This window comes from Mustela lutreola, chromosome 1 (assembly GCF_030435805.1).
Source record: "Mustela lutreola isolate mMusLut2 chromosome 1, mMusLut2.pri, whole genome shotgun sequence".
In the NCBI taxonomy this organism is placed as follows: domain Eukaryota; kingdom Metazoa; phylum Chordata; class Mammalia; order Carnivora; family Mustelidae; genus Mustela; species Mustela lutreola.
This window is the reverse complement of record NC_081290.1, coordinates 14960081-14983754: the sequence shown is the minus strand read 5'-3', so window position 1 is coordinate 14983754 and position 23674 is coordinate 14960081. Positions and strand designations below refer to the sequence as shown.

At 35.3% G+C, this 23674-nt stretch overlaps 1 protein-coding gene across 5 annotated transcripts in view; it reads right to left on the bottom strand.

The window, feature by feature from the left end:
- The window catches only part of EPHA5 (EPH receptor A5), a 350197-nt gene that overhangs the window by 322285 nt on the left and 4238 nt on the right, over nucleotides 1–23674 (bottom strand). The gene's annotated exons all lie outside the window — the stretch shown is intronic.

Sequence of the window (23674 nt, the reverse complement as noted above, 5' to 3'; positions counted from 1 at the left end):
AATGGCAGTGAATCAAAGTCTCACTGCATACAGTAGGATTTTGATAGGTGCTTGCTTATTGATTTCCATTTAACAATATCGGAAAGGCTACAGGATTCAATTATAGCACATATTTTACTGATCTGTGGGAACAAACCCCAGATGTACAGCTGTCCAGCCTCTCTCCATGGTCCCAGTCAGCACAGATGTGATTTCTTGCTTCCAGGCTAAATTTTATAATTTGACAACTGCTGCAGGGAACCAGGAACAGTTGACAATATGAGTGCAGGGAAAGAGTACATGTGTTTCCCATTGGAAAACTAAATTTGTAAATTTGGTAAAAATTATGTTAAAAGTTTAGGAGTGTTATGTAGATTTCTGGCAGCCCTCTACGTGAAGGCAAAAATCCATAACTAACAGTGTTTCTGAAGACAATGAATGTGAGAATTTTTTTTTTTTTTGCCCCCAATTCTGAGCAACCCATGTGTATAACCTCTTTTGGGGGTGGGGGGAGGAAGAATATGGAAAAAGGATGAATATAGAAAAATTAAAAAAAAAATTTATTCAGTATATACTATGTGTCAGATGTTCTATCAGGTAATTTATATATATTCTTTAATTTAATCTTCCTAACAAATGTATAGGCTTAATAATAATACTGGTGGGGCACCAGGTTGGCTCAGTTGGTTAAGCATTTATCTTCTGCTCTGGTCATGATCTCAGTGTCATGGGACTGAACCCCACATCGGGATCCCTGCTCAGTGCGGAGTCTGCTTCTCCCTCTGCCTCTCCCCCGACCATGCCTATTCATGTTTGCTCTCTCTCTCTCAAATAAATAAATAAAATCTTAAAAAAAAAAAAAAAAAAAAAAAAAACCACTGATAATTTCCAGTCTTATTCAGAGCCCAGCAGGGAAATCAAGGAAAGAAGAAATCATGAAGTAATACTTGACGTCTTTATGACAAACCACAAGTGTTCCCTATGGTTTCCCACAACCAAGTCCCTTCCTTGGAGCCGGAATAGAAGATATCTTGATTACAGCCATATATCTCTCTGGACATCCAAAGGCCATTATCTAAACCCTGATCATGAATGAATTTACTTTCTATATGAACTATGGGTGCTGAACACTGCTTAAGAACAAAATATCATAATCAATTATCTAATTAAATATATAATATATTATAAATTAACAGTGGCCTCAAATTGTCCATCAATATTCCCTAATAAATCTACTCTTCGGGAAATCAGTTTTCTCATAAATTAATCACAAAATACTTTGTAAAATTTTAGTTAAAATATTAAAAATAAATCTCATATTCTCTTCCAGCTAATGTTCTCTTCTAAATTCAAATTATTAAATGAGTTGTCAATATTCCTGTTTATTTCTGCATATTCTCTTCATTCTTTACCTAACTTACCTACAATTTGGATTCAAACCTACCATTTTATCAAAACTTCTGCTACCAAGTTGATTTGTGATAATCATGAAGCTCTGAGTTCCTAATTTGGCAGTATTTATCCATAACCCCACGGACAAACTCTCTCATATCTTATCTTCAATGACAACATATTTCTGTGATTTTTCTTCTATTTTTCTGGCTATTATTCCCATTATAAGCTACTCTGCCTGAACCAAACTTCAAACCCTGGCTTTGATTAATACTCTAATTTTTATAGACCAATTTCACTTCTCACTCTACACAATGAATCTTGACTAGAAGTTAACATAGGACTAAAAATAAAAGAAGCTTTTTGAAAGAGCAAATGTTTCGGCCCCAGTCCATACATACTGAATTAGACTATTTAGGATGATGGAAAATGGTTAGTAAATATTTTGTTGTTTGCTTTAATATAGCAGCATATAACCTTACATAAACTCTATAGAGGGGCTCATGAATTTCTATCTTCAGTTATAATGTAGATGTTAACAACCCCCATAAATCCATATACTTTGTCTATTTCTCTCTCCTGAAATTGCAATCTGTTTATAAAACTGCCTACTGTTTTTTATTTTTTTTAACATATTCATGATATGTAATCATCACCCAAATAAACAAAGTATCTTCCCTGCACAAGAAAAAAACAAACATCTTCTTCTTAGGGAAAGCAATGCCATAGAATTACTTGTTCTATCCAGAAATCAGGGAGTCATCTTTACCTCCTTTCCCTTTACTCACACACTGAATCAGTGACCAAATCCCATCCATTCTAATGATCTCCTATATCTAACTCTCTGAACTGGCTGTTGTTTTTCATTCTACAGCATAACCAAGCCAGCCAAGTTCTTGCCATCATTTTTCACTTGAGAAACGTCGTAACTGGTTTCTCTGTAGAAAGGCATGATCCCTAACAATTTCTTCAAAAAACTGTATTCAGAAAGATTTTTCTAAGCAACCAATATGATCGTGTCACTCCCCTACTTCAAACCTTATAGTTATGTTTCATTTCTTTTAATATAACTCCTTCCAGGATTGGTCTCCATTTTCCTCACCAGTTTCATTCAGTCTTTTCCCTCCTTCCTTGTCCACAATATGGCAATACTGAACTTATTTCAGTTCCATTATGTGGTCTCACTATTGATTCTGTTCTGTCCAATGAGCTGTGAAGGTGATCTGAAGGGAAGGGAGTTTTTGGAGAAGAAAATATTAGAAAAGGAAGCTCCTGGCTGTTTTGAAAGTTTCTGGGTATGGGTGTATTTCCTGGAACTGATGCAGCCATCTAGAGAAAATAAGGAGAATCAGCAGAGAGCAAAACCTACAGATTAAGGTTGACAGAGTGAAGGGATGGGAAGTATCTGGTTCCAAATTATATCATAGAGTCGCTAATCCATCTAAATTTGAAACTTGCTTCTCTTAGGACTTTCTGTTATGTCAGAAAAAAAAAATCAATTTTGTTGCTTAATCTGCTGAGGAAGTGATTTGCTGTTATTTTCAGAGGAGGACATTCTTAGTGAGACAATTCCTAAGTGGCAGGATGTGAAGGCAAACTCTAGTGTCTTTTATTCCAGAGTCTGCTTCCCTTTCATCAGGCCTTGAAACATCTAATACTCTAAATTAACAAAATTCCAATAACATTCCCAAATGAGTTACTTAAACTCAGATTATTTATCTTTGAAGTGATCTCTAAAATGACTTTTGTTGGGGTGCCTGGGTTGCTCCATTGGTTAAGAATATGAATTTTGATTTCAGCTCAGGTCATGATCTCAGGGTCAAGATGTGGAGCCCCATGTTGGGCTCCACGTTGAGGGTGGAGCTCGCCTGGGATTCTTGCTGTCCCTGTCACCCCCTCCCTAAAAAAATAAAAAAAAAGGGGGGCACCTGGGTGGCTCAGTGGGTTAGGCCGCTGCCTTCGGCTCAGGTCATGATCTCAGGGTCCTGGGATCGAGTCCCACATCGGGCTCTCTGCTGGACGGGGAGCCTGCTTCTCTCTTTCTCTCTCTCTCTCTCTGCCAGCCTCTCTAACTACTTGTGATCTCTCTCTGTCAAATAAATAAATTAAAAATCTTTAAAAAAAAATGACCTTTGATGTCCCTTTCAATGTTAATATATTAAGCTTAGTTGTTGACTCTGTAGAACAACTATTGCCTTTGTTCCAAAATACTTTCATCTCTGCTCATTTTGTTATTTTTATTTCTTTTTGTTCATTTTGTTTCAAAATATTTTTCATCATCATAAAGAGTTTTAGCCTCTGCTCTTTGAAAATTAAGCAGTAGAATTTCATATGACAAAGCATAAAACTCCAAAAGAAGCAAAACTTAATAAGAAATGTAAACTAAAGATTTCTGAAGTTATTAAACTCTAAAATTGTAAACTCGGGGAGATGGCAAAGAGTATTTCAGAATTAGTATCCGCTGGTTATTCCATACAGAGTTTTTAGGCACAGGTAAAACTGAAATCCACTGACAGCTAAATTATGACTAAGGAGCAGTCTGCTACATTTACAGGACACATGGCATGAAAAGACCAAAACCATATGGTTTTCAGCAGCTACCTTGTCAGGTGTGGTAACGAAACTTGTCAAATTTTACATATTGTTTTTATTCTAAAGAGAAAAGTCAACATTAGATGACATAACAGGCTTGAAAATCATCACATCACAGAATACACGCATTTAATAGCTACTCGGTTCCACATCACACTGTATATGTAAGAAGCTATTCCTTAACAAATAGTGTAAATCTTCAATACTTGAAATAAATGTGCTTATTCACAATTCACTTTTTGAATGGTTCACTGCACAGAGAATATTCATTAAGTCTATGGTTCTGGTTTGCTACTATGTAAGCTTACAGAAATGAATTGACTCTGAGGGACTCAATTTTTATATCTGTAATATTAGTGATTGAAACTAATAAAATTATATGTCTGTGCTTAATATACATATATCACTTAGTCTTAACAATGATCCTTTGGTATGTTTTTCCCCCGTTTTTCAGATAAGGAAATTTGAAGTTGAGAAAAGTTAAATAGGGCAGTGGTCCAAGGTCCCAGAGCTAATAAGCACACAGGTGGAATATAAATCCAAGTCTTATCTAACTCCAAAGCTCTTTCTTTTGCTTCTATATCACACTGTCCAATGTTGGACTTGCTGAATCCAAAGGTTTACTTCTCTGAAACTCTTAACCCCTATATCTCAACAAGTTTTATTAAATCAATGAATTGTGAATAGTATGCTAGAGAACCCAGCATTTACCATAAAATTCTAAGAGTACTGTATATAAGATGGAAATCTTCATATATTAATCTAAACAGAAAAGACATTAGTTTTTCCTGGGAAAATCAGAGTTTAGTATGAAATTTCCAACTAGTTTGCCGTAAGTTACAAATTTGGTATCAAATTTCCAAAGATTCAACTAAGTTACAAGATCCCTGAAAGTGAAAGTGCAAAGAACAAAATAATTATGAACCCTCTTTTCCTAATTTTTAATTTTACTATTCATTATGCTTTACAAAATGCCCTCTTTATGCAAAAGAGGGCATATATTTGTTCAAATACAAGAACTTTGTCCTTAGATGGCAAAAAGCACATAAACATAGAATGAATAATATATAGAAAGCTGATTCTTTGTTTTGAATGCATCCTTACCTCCGTCCCTAATTATCCCTAATGCTTGACTGAAATACCACAAACTACAAAACAATCTATATAATCATTAGCTTTCAAGCCTACAGGGCAGGATAAATGATGATTGGATCTGAACACGAACTAAAACAGAAACTTGCACAAATTCACAGTATGCATTTTCAGGTGATGGTATTTCCAAAAAAATTGAGCAAAAAACTGAGTAGTTCAATAGCCCTTTTTGTAAAATGAGAAGTGACCCAAATTTCTGCTGTCAACTTCAGTCGTTATGCTTATGTCAGTCTTACAGCTTAATTAAAATTTAATGCTGATGTAAATCCTACAAAATTATTCTTTATTATCTAAAATAGAAAAAATTATATTACAAAAAATCTTTGAGTAGCCATTTATCATGAAAACCTAGTTAAAAGGTATAGCAATACAGACAGAAGTATCAACAAAACCTGTGGCCAATAATTTTAGGTGGCTGAATACAAACGTTTTACTAGGTCATAAGTGACCTAGCCATAGTTATCCATCTCAAAATAGCTAGCAGCATTCATGATGACAAGAAAGTAATTTTTAAGTCAGTTTACTGAATACAATTAATTATATATCTTAGCAAGGTATAAGATTGATGATCCTGCAGCAATCATTTTTGCTCAAGAGTCTATTTTTGGTCAAAATATAACCTCAGCACTTAGCTATTTCTCCTTTCACAAAGTATAGAAAGGAAAAGTGAAAAAAAAAAAGAGATAAAGTGAAAGTATTTTACATTTTCTGTGGTATTCTCAAAGATGCTTTTTATGGCTATTAAATATTAACATTCTTTCTTCTTCCTTGGTATCAGATTCTTACTGTGTTTGGAGTAGCAATGTGTCTAATACCATACAACAGGTCATGACCAATAATGACAATCATGTCACTGTGGTTTTCACCTTCCCTGGGTCTGGTGGCCTTGTTACATGGGTCTCACTAATAAGACATAAATATAAATCTACCTTCCAGTGCCTGGGAAATTTTTATTGTCCTAGCTGAAGGAATAGGGCTGTTGGAATGGTTCTTGGCATTTCTCTTTCTTCTTGTTCTGAACTGGATGAGAAGCTTGCAGATGCATCAGTCTTCTCAAAATAGTGAGACAACAAGCTTGAGAGTAAAGCCAAAAAACCCCAAAATGATTCTAATCCTGACATCATGAAGCCGCTGAACCCAAATCACCAAACTTCTCCCCTGAAACTTCTTTCCCAAATATTTAAAAGGCAAGCACTCAACGTCTTAAGTCTATGGTGAATAGTTTTTGTATTCTCTGCAACCTTATACAATCCTATATGATATATATAATGCATAAACAACTGAGGAAAAAGTCTAGCTCACTGCCTTAACTTTTATTCCAGGTATATGGAATACGGCACTATCAAAGAATGAGGTTAAACTCATTCAACAAATATTTATTTAACATCTATTTAAGTGCACTCTCTCTCACTCTGAAATATAAATAAATCTTCAAAGTAAACATTACTTCATATTATAATTTGTTTTTTTATCTAGATTGTCAGAAAGCTACAAGTCAGGATCATAGTATACTGATGTTCCATGCAAAATTCTTTTTATATTTTAACAGAGCGGTTTTCACACTGAAGTCATGATGCCTCTGTGGTTCTAAAGAGGTATCTTAGAGGCACAAACAGATGAAGGGAGGGAGACGTAAAAACACAGCCAGGACACCAACAACTCTGTTATCAGTTTCATGTATTGAGCGTCCACTGTGATTCTTTTGAATGAATTTCTGCTTCTTTAAAAAAAGAGAGAGAGAGAGAGTTTGAAAACCACCACTAATATTATGTCCTTGGTTTTCAACAATGACTCATATTAAAAACCTATTAAATGCAAATCAATTCTGTGCATTTTGAAAAATTGTTAAGACTACTACTATTCATGCCATTGCTCAATACCACAAACAGAAATACCACTGTGGCTAGCTTCTCTGAAATCCCAAAGTCAGGAAAAAAAAAACAAGTTTTTTCCTGATGTGAACTGAAAGGTTTTCTACCAGGAAATGATAACTATATAACAGAAAGCTTGTACATAAATATTTCTAACCAATTGCTCTAACATTGATGGTAGTGAAATTTTCTTGATAAAAGTGTTCCCTGTTTCTCTACGCCTTGCCTGTATTTGTATTATTCTTATATTAACTGAATTTCTCACAAACGTGATTTTTTAATAAAACATGATTCCGTCCTTGAAAAATTATATGCATAAATAAAGTATAAATCATAACACTATGTACATTTACAGGAATGTAATCTCTAGCATAGTGGGTATAACCAAGATGTTCAACATCAAACACTTCTGGCTCCCACCTTGTCCATTTATTTTGTGTGTAACCGAATACATGTCACTTAATTTCTTCCAAAACCAATCTTCCATTAATAAACTGTAATAATAATACCATTCCGCAGGGTTGTTGTTGAGAGTTAGAAATTATGTGGTAATAGTCTTCCCAGCAATTATCATTATTATTCTTCCCATCTAGAGAAAGATTCACTTTGAAGAATTCTTGGCTCAATAGAATACAATATTAACGCACTGATATTTCTGAAATATTTGCTAGAATTTTTAGAATAAATAAAAATATATTCAAAAGGGATAATTCCTTAAATATACTAAGTAGCTACTGGTTAGAATTAAATACACTAATGAAACACGAACGGAACTCTACTTAAAAAGCCATTCATCTTTACATTCTAAACTTTCTTCTTTAATAAGTTTATTTATTTCTTTTTTAATTTTTTATTTTTTATAAACATATATTTTTATCCCCAGGGGTACAGGTCTGTGAATCGCCAGGTTTACAAACTTCACAGCACTCACCAAAGCACATACCCTCCCCAATGTCCATAACCCCAGCCCCCTTCTCACAACCCCCCTCCCCCCAGCAACCCTCAGTTTGTTTTGTGAGATTAAGAGTCACTTATGGTTTGTCTCCCTCCCAATGCCCATCAACAGATGAATGGATCAAGAAGATGTGGTATATATACACAATGGAATACTATGCAGCCATCAAAAGAAATGAAATCTTGCCATTTGCGACAACACGGATGGAATAAGTTTATTTTTTAATGTCATTCTATTCACATGGTAGATCTTACCCATTTCCCTTGCAATATTAAGAATTCTTATCAGGTTATAAATCTAAAGTACTTCATAAAGTAAGTGACAGTCTAAATAATCCAGGAAATCTAGAATAAGTGAAAGAATAAATCCATCCCCTCCCAAGAAATTTAAATCACTAAGAAACAGATATTTTCTATTAATTGTTTTCCTAGAGGTAAAATCAAATCACACTTTCAAAGCAGAAAAAAATTATTTGACGTTGGTTGACAGTGGTTGGTTGACAGTTCATATGAATTCTGAGACTTTCTCATGAGAAAGAAGGAGGGGGACGAAGCCATAGCGGATCAAAGCACAAAGGGATAGGGACCGCGGGATATCTACTAATTATTTTCTAGTCATGTTCTAATCAGTAGAACTTTCTTCTCCTTGATGTTTTTGGTCATTTAAAATGAAGTATTCTACTGCCAAATTTCTTGGCGTTAACTTGTTTGGGTTGGCAAGATCATACAATCTTTTTGTTGGCAATTTTGTAGTTCAGAAAAAGACTATAATACCAGAGATTCTAAACGCTAATAATTACGAATTTAGGAAAAGAGTGACATGGACTCTACTAATAAAACAGTAATGAGGTCAGACTGGTCATGGTTAAAAGCAGTGTCTTTAAAGAAACAAAGACATGACATATTAAAATTTATTCACTAAAAATAAATTCATAGAATATATATACTTTGATGATATCTCATAAGGAATGTCAGACATTGGGGTTTGCTCACAGTAAGTTTACAGACAGGCAAATCTTTCCTCATACTGATGCATGTAGTAAAGAAAAAAAATAGCTCTACTGCCAGTTATCTGGAAATTAACTTGTTTGGTTGGCAAATCATACTATCTCTGGTAGTAGCAAATTCTCAGTACAGAAAAGAATTTTTCTCTGATTAACCTTTACTTATTACAGTAATTTCTATTCTGATCAAATATCAGAACTATACAAACAAGGAAAAACTCAATTCCGGTTCAGTGTGATAAGCTACATATGAAATGAGAATTGGCACAGGATCTTGGAGAAGTTGGGGAAGGGTCCTGCTATATATACCTAGGCAGAATGATCGAATTACTTAGGTGAAGGAAGGAGCTGAATGTTGCCTACCAAGCACACAAAATCCAACTGCGTTAAAAGCAAGTCTCCCACTCAGAAGACAGGGAAGGCAGAGTGGGGGAATGCAGAGTGGGGGCGGGGAAGCAGCAGGGGAGGTGGCCCAGAAGCAAATCACTGAGAGCTTTGTAATTAGGCTCAAGGAGTTTAGATTTAGCATGAGCTCACTGCAGAGCTACCAAAGGACTTACCCAGGAAGTAAGGGCTGCTTCACCAAATCTAGTATTTTTCTCTGGTATTTCCATTTACAATAAATACTAGACAGTACTCACTAATGTAAAAAATTAGCCCTTGCTAAATATCAGTGTGCCAACCCACACTATTTTTTTAAATACATGTAATATATAACACATATAATGTTTATGTACCAGAACTTTTAACAAACATTTAATTGGTGTTTTCTAAGTATTAATTTTTGCAATATTTGTATTAATATTTCCATTTTACAAACAAGAAAGCATATGGCCAGGGAGGTTTTCTAGCTTTGCCTAAGTCACCCAGCTCTAAGTGGATCAGCAAGGCTCCACGGCCTACACCCTTTCAACCCTCTTATACTGCCCTCTGAAGTGGAGTCCTGGTTCCGTAGTTAGAAGATTTATGCTTTACAACGAGTCCTGAATTTTTTTTTAAGATTTTATTTATTTGACAGAGAGAGACAGAGAGAGCACAAGTAGGCAGAGCAGCAGACAGAGGCAAGAGGGAGAAGCAGACTCCCCGCTGAGCATGGGGCTCCAGGACCCCAAGATCATGACCTGAGCTGAAGGCAATGAGCCACTCACCACCCCTAGTTCTGTTTTCTTAATAGATCCAATTTTCTTGTCTTGATTCCTTTGTTTATGACAATGATTTATCTAATCTATCCTATAGGCTTTTTTAATGAGATTCTCATAAAATAATACAGGTTAGAACATTTGGTAAACCGTAGAGTAATAATGTAAACTACATAAAAGTGATTATAAAATATTTGATATAACTGTGCATATAAAAAGGAAAAAAAAGAAAAAGAAAAACTGGGATCAGAGACAAAGGTAGATGCATTTTTCACTGAAGCTATCAGTCACCTCACCTGTTACAAGTAGTAGTATTGCCTAAAAAATATAATACCACGAGTAAAGGCAAAACAGCATTTTAAAAACTGCTCTCTATTCCTAAGAGAGCAAGGGGTAATGATCTTAGGGAGGGTTTCTTTTTTCTTTTTTAGTATACCTTTTTTTTTCTCAATTTTATTGAGAAATAATTGACATATGTCACTACCGACATACCTCATTTTACTGCACTTCTCTTTATTGTGCATTGCAGATATTACGTATTTCACACACTGAACGTTTGTGGCAACCCTGCACCAAACAAGTCTATCAGCGACATTTTAAAAAATAATTTATTACATATTTTTAAAGATTTTATTTATTTATTTGACATAGATCACAAGTAGGCAGAGAGGCAGGCAGAGAGAGAGGAAGGGTAGCAGGCTCCCTGCCAGCAGACAGGCTGATGCCGGGCTCGATCCCAGGACCCTGAGATCATGACCTGAGCGGAAGGCAGAAGCTTTAACCCATGAGCCACCCAGGTGCCCCAATTACAAATCTTTTTAAAGATTTTATTTACTTATTTGAGAGAGAGAGTACAAGAGCCAGAGAGATTGAGAGAATGAGTTGGGGGAGGGGCAGAGGGAGGCAGGAGGACATCCCAGGACTCTGGGATCATGAGAGGCTTAGCCAACTGTGTCACCCAGGGCCCACAGCAGCATTTTGTCAACAGCATTTGCTCACTTTCTGTCTTCGTGTCACATTCTGATAATTCTTGCATTATCTCAAACTTTTTCATTATTTTATTTGTTACGATGATCTGTGAGCAGTGATCTTTGATTTTACTATTGTAATTATTCTGGACTGCCACAAACCACACCCGCATCTTAACTGATAAACATTGTGTGTTTTCTGACTGCTCCACTGATTAGTCAAATACCCCTTCTGTCCCCCTCCTCTGGCTTCCCTATTTCTTGAGACACAACAATACTTATATTAGGCCAATTATTAATAATCCTACAGAGGTCTCTAAATGTTCAAGTGAAAGGAAGAGTTGTAGATCTCTCATTTTATTTTTTTAAAAGATTTTATTTATTTTACAGAGACAGTGAGAGACAGAGACAGAGCATGAGCAGGGGGGAGGAGGCAGAGGGAGCAGGAGAAGCCTGGAAGCTTGCAGGGAGCCCCATAAGGGCCTAGATCCCAGGACCCTGCGATCATGACCTGAGCCGAAGGCAGATGCTTAACCAACTGAGCCAACCAGGCATCCATATATCTCTCACTTTAAATCAAAGGCTAAAAATGATTAAGCTCAATGAGGAAGGCATGTCAAAAGTGGAGACAGTCCAAAAGCTGGGTCTCTTGTACAAAAGTCCTAACCAAGTTGTGACTACAAAAGAAATGCCATTGAAGGAAATAAAAAAGTACTATACAGTGAAGACAGGGATGATAAGAAAGCAAAACAGCCTTTTTACTGATATGAAGAACAATTTTAGGCGCCTGCACAGAAGATTAAACCAGCCATAAAGGTTCTTTAAATAAAACTCTAATCCAGAGCAAAGTCAAAACTCCCTTGTATTCCCTGAAGGCTGAGAGAGGTGAAGAAGCTGCAGAGGAAAAATTGGAAGCTGGCAGAGACTGTTTCATGAAGTATAAGCCAAGAAGCCATCTCCATAATATCCAAGTGCAAAGTAGAGCAGCAAGTGCGGATGTAGAAGCAGCAGCAAGTTATCCAGATCTAGCTATATTAAGCAGTAGAAGTGCCTATTAAGCAACAAATTTTCAGTGTGGACAAAACAGCCTTATATTGAAGAAGATATCATCTAGGACCTTCATAGCTAGAGAGGAGAAATCAATGCCTGGCTTGAAAGCTACACAAGTGAGGCTGACTCCCTTGCAGGGAGTATCTCTTGGAGCCAATGCTCAGTCACCATTCTGAAAATCCTAGGGATCTTAAGAATCATGCTAAATCTACTCTGCCTGTGCTCCAGAAATGGGACAACAAAGCATGGATGACAAACACACATCTGTCTGTAGCATGGCTTTCTGAATTTTTTAAGTTCACTGTTGAGCAATACAGCTCAGAAAAAAAAAAAAAAAATTCTTTTCAAAATACGACTGGTCATTGACATCGCATGCGATCACTCAAGGCCCTGATAGAGATGTACGATGAAATTAATCCCATTCCCATGCCTGATAATAACACAACATCCATTCTGCAGCCCATGGATCAAGTCTTATTATTTAAGAAATACATGTCATAAGGCTGTAGAGGCCATAGATAGTGATTCCTCTGATGTATTTGGGCAAAGTATATTGAAAGCTTTCTGGAAAGGATTCACTATTCCAGATGTTGTTAAGCACATTCGTGATTTATGGGAAGAAGTCAAAGTATCAACATTCACAGGAGTTTGGAGGAAATTGATTGCAAACCTTCATGGACAACTTTGAGGAGTTAAACGTTCAGTGGAGGAAGTCATGCCAGATGTGGTGGAAATATCAAGGAAACTAGAATTAGAAGTGAAGCCAGAAGAAGTAACTGCATGGCTGCCACCTCATGATAAAACGTGAAGGAATGAAGAACTGCATCTTATGAATGAGCAAAGAAAGTGATTTCTTGGGATGGAATCTACTCCTGGTGAAGATACTGTGAAGACTGCTGAAATGACAACAGACAGTTAAGAATATTACACAAACTTACTTGATAAAGCAGTGGCAGGATTTGAGAAGATTGGCTCTAATTTTGAAAGAAGTTCTACTGTGGATAAAATGATATCAAATAGCATCACACGCAACAGAGAAATAATTTGTGAAAAAGAAGAATTCATTGATATGGTAAACCTCGTTGTTTGTCTTACTTTAAGAAATTACCACAGCCATTCTGACTTTCAGCAACCACCACCCTGATCAGTCAGCAGCCACCAACATTAGACAAGACCCTTCACCTGCAAAAAGATTATAACTTGCTGAATTCTCTGATGATGGTTAGCAATAAAGTATTTTTCATTAAGGTGTATACATTGTTTTTTACACCTAATGCTGTTGTACACTTAATGAACTTCATAAACATAACTTCTGTATACACAGGGAAACCCCCCAAAATCACTTGACTATTGTGTTATTTGCTTTATTGTGATGTACTGGAACCAAACCTGTAAGATCTCTGAGGTATGCCTATAATGATTGGTAAGGACTTATCACTGTCATTTTGTTAATTTCTAAATGCTTTATAGATCCATTTTACTTGTTTCTCATACATTTTTGTGTGGGTTTGATGTCTTTTGGTATCAACATGCTTTTTATCATGTTCTTCTGGGTAATTACTATAGGATATTCCCTTGAAGTTACCATGAGGTATACATAAACTGTTTTAAGGTTATAACAACATATTTTAAACTGAAAACAACTTAACTTCAATATAATTCCTAAACTTTATAATTTTATTTCTCTTTCCCTCACATTTTAGATTATTGTTGCTACAATTTACATTATTTTAATTGCATAACTAATAACAGATTACTGTAGTTATTTATATTTCTTAAAAAAATCTTTTAAAGTTATGTGAATTATACACCATTATTATGATATTGCAGAATCTGTGACTATATATTTACCATTACCAGTGAAATTTACACAATTTTTTGTGTTTTTACATTGTTAATTAGCATCTTTAGCATCATTTCCTAATCTTTAAAAATTTAATTATAATGTGTTTCAGTGTAGCCCTATTTGGATTCAATTTATTTGGAGTCTTTTGGGCCTCAAGAACCTGGATGTCTACTTCTCTCTGCAACTTCGGAAAGTTTTCATCCATTACAGCTTAAATATATATTCTGTCCCTTTTTGTCTTCTCCTTCTGGAATTCCCATAGTGTGAATATTGTTTCTTTTCATTGTGTCCCATAATTCTTGTATGAGTTCTTTTCCTTCCTTCCTTTCTTAATTTCTTTCTTTATTTCCTCCTCTGACTGAGTGATTTCTAATGTCCCATCTTCTAGGTTGCTGATTCTTTCTCTGCATGGTTGAGTCTACATTTGATATTTTTTATTGAATTCCACAGTACACTTATTGTATTTTTCAATTTTAGAAAGTCTGTGTGGTTTTTGTTTGCTTTTGATGGTTTCTCTTTCCTTGCCAAACTTATTTCATTCAGGAATTGTTTTCCTAATTTTATTTGTGTTCCCTTATAGCTCACTAAACTTTCTTAAAAGGATTACTCTGATTTATTTGTCTGACAGTTCATAGATCTCCATTTCTTTAGGGTCAGTTATTAAAGCTTTACTAGATGTCTTTGGTGGTGTCATATTTATCTGATTTTTTTTGGCAGGGGGGATCCTAGACTCCTTATATTGGTATCTGCACATTTAAGTAACAGGGCTCCTCTTCCAGACTTTAGAGGTTTGCTCTGACAGATGCAGTTTCTTCACCAGTCAGCTCAGCTGGAGCTTTTGGCTGTGTGCTGGTAATGTCCCTGGACGGGTAAAGTTTGCTATCATGGTCTACTTTGGGAAAGGGAACTGTTTGAGCTGTAAGAAAGGGATGGGAGTTATACTGTTGGTTGATAATAGTTGGATAGGACTGCTGGCTTTGTTTTCCACATAAGACTGTTGGATGAGCTCCACAGTTGCCTGGATCTCTGGTAAGGTTTACTAGACAGTCAGGACTGGGCACAATATTTAGAAGTAGATGGAACTATGAATTTGCTTCCCTACCCTGGAAGGACAAGACCAAGGGTTGTACAGCTCATTGTTTGCATACTTGAATCAGATATGACTGTGTACTGAATTCCTTCATCAAATAAAGCCACTGTTTTGCTTTTAAATGAGGAAAGACACAGGCTTTGTTCCTTGTTCAAATGCCACTGTATGTCGGGCTATTGGATGGGTTGTAGTTTCCTGCGTGCTCCAATTTGGTTGCCTTGTTGGACAGGTTGAAGGATGTATTCAGCGCTGAGCAGAAACACAAATTAAATTCCCTGTTGGGGTACAGTGGAAGAAATATCTCTAAAGTCAGTAAAGTCCTTTGCTTGTCATCTTAACTCAAGCAGACCTACATCCAAAAAGTTTCTAAACTGAACAGAACCACTGGCTTTGCTCTGCACTATTGGCTTTGCCTACCTGATTCTCAGTGTGAGCTCTGATCTGGGCCACACAGCCTCCTGGGATTGTCTCTAGTCCTTTTCAACAGATGGGGCCATAAGACACTCTCCATAGAAGATGGGGCTGTGATTCAGCTCCCTGAATGGTACGGGCAAACTGTGCTGCAGGACTGGCAAAACTTCTCCTTGGAGGATCCAAATTAGGCAGACAGCTCCCTACCCTGTTTCCTAGTCAGAGTAAGCCTCTGACTTGATTCTGCAGATGAGCAGATCTGCATCTGGTTAGGATTACTACTTGGGCACTACAGGTATGAACTTCATCTGTCATGATCCAAGTGCTGGTTGTTGCAAGTCCCTCCCCCATTCCCCAAGGCCGCAACATTCCTTGTGGCTGAACCCCACAGATTCTCCTGTAATTTCCATGGTGTGAGGTCAGAGCAAGAGCTCTTACAAAATGACTCACAATCCTGGGGGAGTCTTTTCTCCTCTGTGTTGTCTTTCCCCACTGGAAGAACCACAGCCAGGGGAGACCTCTCTGCATTGGGTTGCACTGGAGAGGGGCAATGTGGTCAAGGTATAGCTACTTCTTTAACCCTTCTAGTGTAGTATGCCTTGGTCTCTGTGATGTGTAGAGGTTCTTCAAACTCAACCCATAGGGGGCGCCTGGGTGGCTCAGTGGGTTAAGCCGCTGCCTTCGGCTCGGGTCATGATCTCAGGGTCCTGGGATCGAGTCCCGCATCGGGCTCTCTGCTCAGCAGGGAGCCTGCTTCCTCCTCTCTCTCTCTGCTTGCCTCTCTGCCTACTTGTAATCTCTCTGTCAAATAAATAAATAAAATTTAAAAAAAAAAAAAAAAAAAAAAAAAACAAAAAAAACAAAAAAAAAAAACAAACTCAACCCATGTTCTAGGATTCTCTCAGGGATGTCTTGTTCTTGAATAGTTAGTTGTGCTTCCTGTGAGGGAAGCAGAAGTCAGGAACTACATATGTCACCATCTTAGAGCCATCACTCCTCCAAGAGAATTCCTTAATGGGATTTCAGGTATAGAAACCTGAGTCCACAGTTTAGCCTGGACTAGGGATTGAGAACTGGGTTGCTTATATACTAAAATAAGAGAAAACAACTCAAAAAGTAAAGAATGCATGCCCTGAAATGGAAGCAATGTGTGGGAAGAGATCTTGCCTTGTGCTACGAGGGTTCAGGGCAATGGAAATGTAAGATGTCAACATGGAGTATATCAGAGCATAAGAGCCTTAGGACAAGCAGCTGATCAAATATTTGCTGAGGGGAGAAAAAAAGGAGGGAGCTGCAAGTGAACTGCTCAGAAAATATGTTCTGGACTATACTGTAGCTCTGTATGCACTTTTACTGTACTTCCCGTTCTCAGTGGAATGAGCCAATACTTAGACGGTGAGAGCAAGAGTGACTGTGGATGTCGGGAGGATTTAGTCAATAGTATGTCCTGGTCTAGAAGAGCTGTTAAGAGCTGTGCGGCAGTCAGACTACCTGGGTTTGAATGCAGATTTCTACCATTTTCAGATTTGCAACTGGGGATGAGTTATTTAACCATTCCCTGCTCACATTCATCATGTGTAAAATGAAAATATAATAATAATAACAATTATTATGTAATTGTTATATTATATAATATTATACAATATATATTCTTTATATATTATATATTATATTCTTTATATATTATATATTATATATTATATTATACATTATATATTATATATTATATTATATTATATATTATATATTATATTATATTATATTATATATATTATATATTATATTATATTATATTATATATATAATATATATTATAATTAATATAATACAATATAAGTTCTTTATATATTATTATAATTATATTATATTATTATAATTATTATATAATATTATACATATTATTATTATTATTATTATTACATAATTTCCTAAGCTTGTTTTTCGGGAAAAGAAATCAATATATATGTAAACTACTTAGTAAAATGTCTGGCACACTGTATGTCAATAATCAATGTTAGCTATAATTATGGTATATAGGAATATCTAGTCATTAGTATGTAAATAGAGTCCTACATTTCATAAGCTGTTCTAAATACAGTACATTCTAAACTTCCTTACACCTGTTTATGTTAACCTATTTAAAAAGGAAAAGCCTTCCCAGAATTATATTAAAATCTTTCTGAAAATATAAAAAAAATTATACTTCCCAGTACTATTTCAAAAATTATACTTCCCAATACTACTTCAAATTCTATATAATTGAACAGACCAGAAAATCATATATTTCAGACTAAAGGAGTAATGTCAAATTATAATGTCAGATATCTTTTTTAGGAAACTTCTATGAATTTAATTCTCCTACCTATCCACTGGGTCATTTCAAAGACTATCTATCCATCCACCTATCTATCTGTCAACCAGGTAAAACTAACAAAATACTATGCTAGGACTAAATACCTAAAATATTTGAAGATCTCTCTTGATACATTTTGTGGCTCGTAAGCAAACTGTGACCTCTACCTGGGGAATAATGAGGTAAAATGCAACATTTACAACCCATGACCCTTATACTTGTGGCTTTCTATTTCCTAATCAGATTCCAGTGTTCAAAAGCAATAATGAGGAAACCAGCAGAAAATTCAGACAACATCATATCATTGATTTCTATCCTGGTTAGCTCTATGGAAAATTTGCACATGCAATTCTTTTTTTAGATTGTTCTCTGTCCCAGTTTCCCTTTAATCATCCAGTGCAAGTGAGATGATCACCTGTGATTGTGAAATCTTCTCTCAAACAGCCTGTATTTAGTAGTGGGGGAAATACAGGGGCTTACATCTGGTGTATACCTGCTCTGCTCTAGGAATTTCATTAGGCAACATATATACATTCTTATTTTATCTCCACAACAACCCTAGCACTTCATTTTAACTATGAGGAATCTGAGGTAGATGGTTCAAGACCACTAATGTGTGATAGAGCTCATTCCATGGTGTTTACATCTCCTCACTCTGCACTACCCAGATAAAGCACAATTATTGTGAAGTTAATTAAAATTAAGCTACTGGGCCTTCAAGGACATAGGCCACTTCCATGCTATTAAGGCCTTAGGGAAGTGCTCGCTAAAGCCATAATTCTGTTACATTTGCAAAGGTAAGATATTTTTATATTCCTTTTCTTAGGGTAGTTTCCTCTCATCATACAAGTTTAAAAACAAAACGGCTGCACACAGTGCTTTCCTGTATCCTGATCCTTACCCAGCACGTGAGGTGTGCACAAGCATGTACTACGTGGAGTGTAAATCGGGCAGACTCCCAGAACTTTCGTTCTCTACCAATTAGAAAGTTGTTTCATTTTGTTTGTTCTACAGGACAATTATGTAAAGTAGGCAGTACCAATTACAAATAAATGAACTGAGGTTAAAAACAAAAAAAAAAAAAAAAAGAAGAAGAAAAGAAAACAGTGAGCATCCAAAGAACTTAGGGTTGTTAAGCAATGAAGATTAGCCAAAAACAAAACAAAAACAAAAACGAACAAATAAAAAACAAAGACAAGGGCTAGTTTGTTTTTGAATTTCAAAGTCAGTGTTTCTGTTTTTTCTTATTTTTCCATAATTCTATAACATTTCCTCATTTTTCAACTTGTGTTTCATAAGCTTCAATCAAAAAGCAATGACTCCGGTTCTGTAAGATTACGTGGTTCTGTTGTTAGTTGTTCCCCACCCCCTTCCAGAGAAGTCAAATATGATGGCTTGAAACTGGACATGGTTCAAATCTTTCAGACACAGAAGTTTCCAAGGATTTTCTGCTTTTCTCGCAAGGCTAGTTGCATACCCTTGTAGAAGCCTTATTCCACTGCCCAGGGTAAAACTCTTGAGGGAGAAGAGAGAGTCCACTGCTATCTTCCACAAGACCAGGTGGCCAGCCTCACCTGTTCAGCGAGCTCACAAGGTAAGGGAGGACTCTGGGCGACAGCCAAAATTGGGCTCGCAGAGAAAGCTCCTGCTGAGGACTGCTGCGCTGAACCAGTGCCAGCCGGATCTACCTGCTGAGTTTGTCTTTCCAAAGAAAAGACATTAACAAGCATCCTGGAACAGGAAGTTACCGCTGGTGTAAAGAAAGTGAGCTATTTTACAAGAAACATAAAGCTCACAGAGACACCTTAAACTGTGTTTCTGATTTATGAATTAAATAAACAATGTATGACTTAGTTGGACACAATATGCTCTTCCCCTTTGGAGACTGGGTCCCCTGCTTTATTTTACAGACTATTACTTCTCACCCAGTTTGAAATCATGGCCTCCTTGGGGGTACCGGAACATAGCAGGCATGTGCTGCTGTCCTTTTATCTTGCTTCGACTTTGTCTGAATGGAGTGTCTGGTAGGAAAAGTGGGAGGAAGAGGGTTGGAAAGAGAGTAAAAGAAGGACCTGAAGGAAGGGGCTGGGGGATTTGGGAAAAGGAGATTTGGCAAATAAAATAAGTGTGTGACATTATTTTAAGAGAAAAAAAAAAGACACTACCCATTTGTGAGTAAAAGAACAGACTGTATTTTCTCTAAATCTTCCAATACTTAGCCCGAAACATGTTTCCAAGTAGGAACAGTTTCTCGCAAAGCATATGCAAAATATTTCAACCCTCAGGTTTTGGCTCTTTGATTTTTTTTTTTTTTTTTTCCTCCCCCAGAATCATTTACTTAACAGAGCTATGGGCCCGGTTGAGTTAGAACTGAAGACATGTGTGATGGATGGAGAAGATGGCCTGGGCAGCAGTCCAGCAACTAAAACAGAATTAGAATCATCACAGACACTTTAATCCCAATTATTTAATCTGCGGGGTGTCTAACACCATAAGTATTTGGCACGACTCAACAAAACAGTAGAATTTACGGAGAAACAGAAGAAAAAAATCTAATTTGATGAAATAAAATAAAGAGTTTTTTTATTAGACTATAATTTATATCTTCAGAGCATAAGTGAAACAAATATAAATTTAGAGTAAGTGTGGGGGGGTTGGGTAATGGTATTTTTAAAAAATAATATAAAAAATAAAATGCAAGCATTATTATTAATATCAAGGTCATAGTGATACCACCTTGACACCTCTCTCCACTCTTTGTTTCAGCCTCACCATGATTTTTCTACACACCCCTAAATGTGTCCATGTGCACCTCTACCATCATCTGGCGAAATTACTGCACTCTGCTAAATGAATGGACCATGATTAAAGCCATGAACAAGTGAGGAAAGAATGCATGACCTAGGGTTGATTTCTGACCAACAAAATTTTATATGCTGTTCAATAGTATATGAAACAATTTAAATGATATGAATAAACTAACACATAAGCTGGTCAGAGACAAAAGGCTGGGGTTCCTATAGGAAAAGAAGAGCCAGAATAAACCTTAATTACAAACAGAACCTACCAGGTTTTCCTTAACACAAGTACATTGAAAATGGTATTCTAAAGGCAAAGCTCACACAAATTTTAAGAAGGATTTTCCAGCAATTTTTAAATAGAAATGACTCTTTAGGGTTTCTTTCAACCACTAAAGATTTAAAAAAAAAAAAAGGCATTTAAAAATTGTACTAACACTAAGTGACAGTTAATAAATATCATGTTAAACCACAGAGTTTTCAAAATCACTCCACATTTCTCTAGACACAATTCACATTTTTATGTACCTTAACAGGGCTTTTCCTTTTTGTATATTCACTTACTTTTTGCTTTCACTAACAGATATTAAGTAAGGTTTTTAAAGATAGTATGAAAATGAAAGAAGCTAAAAGGGAAATTAAAAGTCTACATTTCTCATGAAGTTCACTGATTAGAATTATATTTTAAATCATTTCATTGTTTTCTATTATTACTGTAATATAAATTTTAAATTGAAGCTACCTCTTGATTTTATGTGATCAAAATAAATGGAATGAATAAATCCTATATCTGTGAAATTTATAGTGTCAGAAAATGAAAATTCCAATCACCTTTCAATCTCAAGAATACCTGTGCCACTACCTATTTACACCTTGATTTATAAACACAATTTCATAGCATAATTTGTGACATTATTGATCCTACTATATTTATGGAAAGTTCTTCATTATGACACCTTGTATATGTTAATAAATGTATTATCAAAAATGAACTGTTTTCTAAAATTTGAATTTAAAATTTTAGACATTTTTTCTTCAGCAAAATAAATTTTTTGTCTTCTTCAAACACTTTAAAATCTATTTCATTAACTTGGAATAAAGAAATTTCTAGATAGTCAGAAACTAAAAAGAGAAAAGAAAATATATGATAAAGGGAGACTTTTTCAAATACTCATGCTAATTGTTTTGGAAGTTCAAACCAAATATTTAAGGGTGAATCATTTTAGTTTGTAATTTAGACGTTTTTAATGAACCAATAAAATACTTTCACAGTGAATAACTCTCAAATCTTCCAGTTTCCTAATCACTATATAGTGTTTTAAAAATTATGAGTAGATCAGAGATTCTCTCATCTTTCTTATATCAAATACTTCTTACTGAATAAAAACATTGTGTTTATTACTTTAAAGATATATATTACTAAGCTTCTTAAAAATATGGAACTTTTTAATCTGTATTTACAAAACCTTTATAACTCATTTTTTTTTTATCTACTTTGTACACATTCATAAAAACATAAGTGTACCACCACATCTGGGATACAATTTTTAATGTGAATTAAAAATACATTAGATGTGTTATGTATACAATAGACTAGGATAACTCCTTCAAAGAAATCACCACCTAACCAAAAAGATTACATAAATTTTGATAAAATAACAAAATATGTGTTTACCCAGTAGAGCTACCAGTAGGAGCTATTCTGCTCTACAGATAAATACATACAGAGATATAAGAACTACAAGAGTCATTCAGAGTCTCTAAGGTGATAATTTACTTTCTTTTGCTTGCATATCGCTTTTTTAATAAAAATTTACTCTTTCGGAAAGGGAAAAATGGACAAATACTGCAATCAATTTTTAATAGTTTATAATAAGCAAGGCTGCATATTCAAACTTCAGCTAATTTTGATGCTTTATGGAAACAATTGTAAAACTATTTTAAAATGGTCAAAAATGCATAAATCATGTTTGAATAACTAGGTAACTCAGCTAATTTAAATTCAAACCACTCATTAGTAAAGTGAAATATATCTGGTAATTTAAATGCAAAAAATGAAGTAAAAAGAGTTATCAATACTTTCTATAGTAGTTATGTCTTTAAGATACTAGCAGCACATTTTTTTTAAAAAAAAGAACATTAAGTTTGACTCATATAAGTAAAAATAGCTATAGTTAGTTAATATAATAATGCACATCATAGTCTATTTTTATAGTCAAAGGTAGAATGGTTCCTCCAAATGAAAGAGAAATTAATTACTCATTCAAGCAAATACATAATAAGAAAGCACTCCCAACAAAGGAGATTCAAGTGGTCAAGTCAATCAGCAAAAATGTAGTGAAAGTAACTAAAGCACAGTCATTTTCACAACAGTAGCAATACTGAATAAAGTCTAGTATCTAATTAAATAGTTTGGCGATGTTTGTCTATAAATAGCTCTATCACCTAATTTTGACATTTTATGTAGAAATATTCTAAATGGTCACATTTTGTAAAGAAGAGTATTAATAATATAAATAACAATTAGTACAGTAATGTTTCTTAGTATAAAAAAATAAACCATTTAATCCTATGTAGATTGAAATAAAGTGATATTACAAAAAGAGTATTTTCTTCAAAAGGGGAAATGTTCATTGTAAATGCAGGAATTGTCCACCCTCTCCTCTGTCTTCTAGAGGAAATGAAATCTTCTCACCCTGTCACCCTACACCCAAGATTTTTGTCTACTTCAAAAAAAAAGCTTAAAATTAAAGAGTCAACCCTTTACCCCCCCCCCCTTCATGTTTTATAAAGCAAAAAGCCAAACTCTTCATGGCCTCTCCCTTCTAACCACCCAAGATTCAAATAAGGGTAATTGCTCTCTTTTTTTGTTCAGTAGTGTCCTGGTGAGGGAATGATTTTACTGTCCCTTTTCTGTGGGGTCCTGCCGTTTTATCTAAAAGGAAATGAATTATAACAGGATGACAAGGCCACAAAACAAAGCCATTTAGTTTACAAATCTATTATGTCCTTCAACCTGTTTTGTGGGCCTGGTCCTATTATAAACCAAGAAAAACCCTAAAACAAACTCTTTTT